Below are 6,000 nucleotides of genomic sequence, written 5' to 3'. Positions count from 1 at the left end.
TGTGTGACACTTTTTTGCAGCCTAGATGCGCAAAGGTGCCCAAATTCCTTTTAGGAGGGCATTTTTAGACATTTGGATACCAGACTTCTTCTCACGCTTTGGGGCCCCTAGAATGCCAGGGCAGTATAAATACCCCACATGTGACCCCATTTTGGAAAGAAGACACCCCAAGGTATTCAATGAGGGGCATGGCGAGTTCATAGAAATTTTTTTTTTTTGGCACAAGTTAGCGGAAATTGATATTTTTAATTTTTTTCTCACAAAGTCTCCCGTTCCGCTAACTTGGGACAAAAATTTCAATCTTTCATGGACTCAATATGCCCCTCACGGAATACCTGGGGGTGTCTTCTTTCCGAAATGGGGTCACATGTGGGGTATTTATACTGCCCTGGCATTCTAGGGGCCCTAAAGCGTGAGAAGAAGTCTGGAATATAAATGTCTAAAAAATTTTACGCATTTGGATTCCGTGAGGGGTATGGTGAGTTCATGTGAGATTTAATTTTTTGTCACAAGTTAGTGGAATATGAGACTTTGTAAGAAAAAAAAATAATAATTCCGCTAACTTGGGCCAAAAAAATGTCTGAATGGAGCCTTACAGGGGGGTGATCAATGACAGGGGGGTGATCAATGACAGGGGGGTTGATCAATGACAGGGGGGTGATCAATGACAGGGGGGTGATCAATGACAGGGGGGTGATCAATGACAGGGGGGTGATCAATGACAGGGGGGTTGATCAATGACAGGGGGGTGATCAATGACAGGGGGGTGATCAATGACAGGGGGGTGATCAATGACAGGGGGGTGATCAATGACAGGGGGGTGATCAATGACAGGGGGGGTGATCAATGACAGGGGGGGTGATCAATGACAGGGGTGGTGATCAATGACAGGGGGGTGATCAGGGAGTCTATATGGGGTGATAACCACAGTCATTGATCATGCCCCTGTAAGGCTTCATTCAGACGTCCGGATGCGTTTTGCGGATCCGATCCATCTATCAGTGGATCCGTAAAAATCATGCGGACGTCTGAATGGAGCTTTACAGGGGGGTGATCAATGACAGGGGGGTAATCAATGACAGGGGGGTGATCAGGGAGTCTATATGGGGTGATCACCACAGTCATTGATCATGCCCCTGTAAGGCTTCATTCAGACGTCCGGATGCGTTTTGCGGATCCGATCCATCTATCAGTGGATCCGTAAAAATCATGCGGACGTCTGAATGGAGCTTTACAGGGGGGTAATCAATGACAGAGGGGTGATCAGGGAGTCTATATGGGGTGATAACCACAGTCATTGATCATTCCCCTGTAAGGCTTCATTCAGACGTCCGGATGCGTTTTGCGGATCCGATCCATCTATCAGTGGATCCGTAAAAATCATGCGGACGTCTGAATGGAGCTTTACAGGGGGGTAATCAATGACAGGGGGGTGATCAATGACAGGGGGGTGATCAGGGAGTCTATATGGGGTTATAACCACAGTCATTGATCATGCCCCTGTAAGGCTTCATTCAGACGTCCGGATGCGTTTTGCGGATCCGATCCATCTATCAGTGGATCCGTAAAAATCATGCGGACATCTGAATGGAGCTTTACAGGGGGTTGATCAATGACAGGGGGGTGATCAGGGAGTCTATATGGGGTGATCACCACAGTCATTGATCATGCCCCTGTAAGGCTTCATTCAGACGTCCGGATGCGTTTTGCGGATCCTATCCATCTATCAGTGGATCCGTAAAAATCATGCGGACGTCTGAATGGAGCTTTACAGGGGGGTAATCAATGACAGGGGGGTAATCAATGACAGGGGGGTGATCAGGGAGTCTATATGGGGTGATCAGGGGTGATTAGGGGTGATCAGGGGCTAATAAGGGGTTAATAAGTGACGGGGGGGGGGTGTAGTGTAGTGTAGTGGTGCTTGGTGGGACTTTACTGAGCTACCTGTGTCCTCTGGTGGTCGATCCAAACAAATGGGACCACCAGAGGACCAGGTAGCAGGTATATTAGACGCTGTTATCAAAACAGCGTCTAATATACCTGTTAGGGGTTAAAAAAAACACATCTCCAGCCTGCCAGCGAACGATCGCCGCTGGCAGGCTGGAGATCAACTCTCTTACCTTCCGTTCCTGTGAGCGCGCGCGCCTGTGTGCGCGCGTTCACAGGAAATCTCGCGTCTCGCGAGAGGACGCGCCGGCGCGTCCAGGAGGAATGAATCAACCACCTCCAGGACGCGTCTGTGCGTACAGCGGTCCGGAGGTGGTTAATATAATCAACAATCCATTATTTTTGGTTTCTAGAATGAAGATATGCAAATTAGCATCTTCTGCCATAGGCTTATGGAAGCTAATTTGCATATCTTTCCCAGAAATCCCTAGTAGCATTGTGTAGCTTGCCATGCACAAGCATGTATTTCGCAGACTTGGGGCTCACCTTGGTGCATCAGGAGCTCTCCTTAATGTAAAAGGGTACCCGTTTAACCACCTCCGGACCGCCTAACGCAGGATTGCGTTCCGGAAGTGGCAGCGCTGCGCAGAGTCACGCATATACGCGTCATCTCGCGAGACGCGAGATTTCGCTCAAAGCCGGCCCGCGCATGCGCATCGCGGGCCGGCAAAATTAAAAGAAGTATTTCGTTACCAGCCTGCCAGCAACGATCATTGGCTGGCAGGCTGGCGATTTTCAAAAAATCCAATCCAAAGTCATATAACAGATCATATTAGTAAATATGATCTGTTATATGGCTTGTCTGCTCCTGTGCTGGTCCTTTTCGTCGGTTGGATCCAGCACAGGAGCAGACTGAACTGTGAGTACACCAACACTACTCCTTAGCCCCAGATCACCCACCTGCACCCCAATTAACCCTTTGATCACCCCTTTGATCGCCCCTGTCAATCACTAGTGAAAGGAAAAAAAGTGATCAGTGTAAACTGTCACTTTTTTTTTTTCACTGGTATTGGCTGTTAGGTTTTAGGGATAGTTTAGGCCCCTTGGTTAGGTAGTTAGCGTCAGTTAGCGCCCACCCCACCGCACCGCAGTCACTTTTATTCGCTGTTTAGCGTATCGCTAATCAGCATTTGTACTTTTATAGTATCTGTAAGTGATCAAAACTGATCATGGTCAGATCTATAATAGTATTAGTGTTACCTTAGCTCGCCCTCCACCCAAAACGCTGTGTTTGCCCGATCAGGCCTGATCGGTCGCCCACACGTGCGTTCACCCACGCCCGCCCCACCGCAGTGACAAAAAATATATATTTTTTGATCACTGCACATTCATTTTACACGCACTGCGGCGATAAAAAAATCAGTTTTGATATTTTTTATCAACCGCAGCAGCCTCCGGTACTTCGCTAGCCTCCCCTTTGTAAGACAGGTTTGCTTTTTTTCTTGGGTAGTCTCAGGGAATACCCCTAAATTTAGTAGTCCAAAATGTCAAACAGGGGGTATTCTTCTGAAGAGGCCTACAGGATTCTGACCCAGTCGGATGAGGAGTGGGAACCCTCATCTGACGAATCTAGCGGGTCAGAATATGAACCTGTGGAAAGCAGTGGCTCTCTGACCCAAAGTTCGGACGAGGAGGTGGAGGTCCCTGGCAGCACCAGGCGTACCCGGCCCCATGTCGCTAGACCACAGGTTACGCAGGATCCGCTTCAAGAGCAGCAGAGTGGGGCTGTCGCTGCCGGATCACGTGGTGAGGCATACACCAGCAGCGCAGCCCTTCCTGGACCTAGTACCAGCACTGCCGTACAACCTGGTGAAGTAGCGAGCACCAGAAGGGCAGTTGAAGCTGGTACGGTGGCACGTGCAATAGTTACCCTGTCGCAGCCACCGCAAAGACGGGCCCGTAGAGCCCCTAGAGTCCCTGAGGTGCTGGCAAATCCTGATCCGCAGTCACTAACTTCAGCCGCACCAGTAGTTCCCCCTTTCACCGCCCAGTCTGGAGTTCGGGTTGAGACGGCTCAAATCGGTTCGGCCCTGGGATTTTTTGAGCTGTTCTTGACTGCGGAGCTCTTGGACTTAGTCGTGGCAGAGACCAACCAGTATGCCACACAATTTATAACCGCTAACCCGGGAAGCTATTATGCCCAGCCTTTCTGGTGGAAACCAGTCCAAGTTTCCGAACTTAAAACTTTTTTGGGCCTTCTCCTCAACATGGGCCTGACAAAAAAGCATGAATTGCGGTCATATTGGTCAACGCACCCAATTCATCACATGCCCATGTTCTCTGCTGCTATGTCCAGGACACGATTTGAGACCATCCTACGTTTTCTGCATTTTAGCGACAATACCACCTCCCGTCCCAGAGGCCACCCTGCTTTTGACCGGCTCCACAAAATTCGGCCCCTCATAGACCATTTCAACCTGAAATTTGCAGATTTGTATACCCCTGAGCAAAACATCTGCGTAGACGAGTCCCTAATACATTTTACCGGGCGCCTTGGCTTCAAACAATACATCCCAAGCAAGCGTGCCCGGTATGGGGTCAAATTGTATAAGCTCTGTGAAAGGGCCACAGGCTATACCCACAAATTTCGGATCTATGAGGGAAAAGATCAGACCCTGGAGCCGGTCGGTTGCCCTGACTACCTGGGGAGCAGTGGGAAGACAGTCTGGGACTTGGTGTCACCCTTATTCGGCAAGGGGTACCATCTTTATGTGGACAATTTCTACACAAGTGTGGCCCTCTTTAGGCATTTGTTTCTAGAACGGATTTGCGCCTGTGGCACCGCGCGAACTAGTCGCGTGGGCTTCCCCCAACGGCTTGTAACCACCCGTCTTGCAAGGGGGCAGAGGGCTGCCTTGTGTAACGAAGAACTGCTCGCGGTGAAATGGAGAGACAAGCGTGACGTTTACATGCTCTCCTCCATTCACGCAGACACGACAATCCAAATTGAGCGAGCAACCCGTGTCATTGAAAAGCCCCTCTGTGTCCACGACTATAATGCGCTCATGGGAGGGGTGGACTTCAATGACCAGATGTTGTCTCCGTATTTAGTTTCCCGCAGAACCAGACGCTGGTATAAGAAGGTGTCTGTATATTTGATTCAATTGGCGCTGTACAATAGTTTTGTTCTCTACAGTAAGGCTGGGAGAACAGGATCCTTCCTCAAATTCCAGGAAGAGATCATCGAGAACCTCCTTTACCCAGGAGGTTCCGTGGCCCCATCCACCAGTGTAGTTAGCCGTCTACACGAGCGACATTTCCCCAGTGTCGTTCCTGGTACCTCAACCCAACCGTCACCCCGAAAAAGATGTCGTGTCTGTAGCAGGAGTGGAATAAGGCGTGACACCCGCTATTTCTGTCCTGACTGTGCTGACCACCCTGCCCTATGCTATGGAGAGTGTTTCCGGAAGTACCACACACAGGTACACCTAGCATAGGGATCACATCTCACCAGGACAGGCACACAGGGCTATTAGGGCCCATTCACTCACAGCTGCTGCAAACCTCTCCTTTCACCTGGGATAAAGTGCATAACGTACTTCGCCACATCTTTGGGCGATTTGCGCTTTGCACATTGTCCCATGGGGAAGGAGAGGTTTGTTCTATAAAAGGTAAAAAAAACTAAACAAAAAAAAAAATACCGGTAAGTAAAAAAGTTAAATGTTCAGTTAAAAAAGTTTTAAAAAAGTTTCTATGTTCTGTTCAACAGTTAATAAAGTTATTGCTTTGCGGCCTGGTTTTTTCTTTTTTTTTTTTTTTTTTTTACCTTTCAGGTGGACCAACCGATCGACTAGCTGCAGCACTGATGTGCATTCGGACAGAAGCATTGCGCTGCTGTCAGATTACACGCAAGTCGGTGTATGCGGCGCTGCAAGACGAGATTTCTCCTCTGCAGTAAAAGATACGTTTGCCGAGGCATATGAGCTGAGGAGGTGGCGGTGTTCCTATACTTTGGCAAACACTTTGTATATATAAAAAAAAAAAATCCCGGCAATGATTTATTCATCCACATCGATTGATGTGAATGGAGAAATCTGGTTTGCCAGGGCATAC

The sequence above is a fragment of the Bufo bufo genome, chromosome 4 (assembly GCF_905171765.1).
Source record: "Bufo bufo chromosome 4, aBufBuf1.1, whole genome shotgun sequence".
NCBI classification, from domain to species: Eukaryota; Metazoa; Chordata; class Amphibia; order Anura; family Bufonidae; genus Bufo; species Bufo bufo.
Note: the sequence above shows the minus strand (reverse complement) of the source record.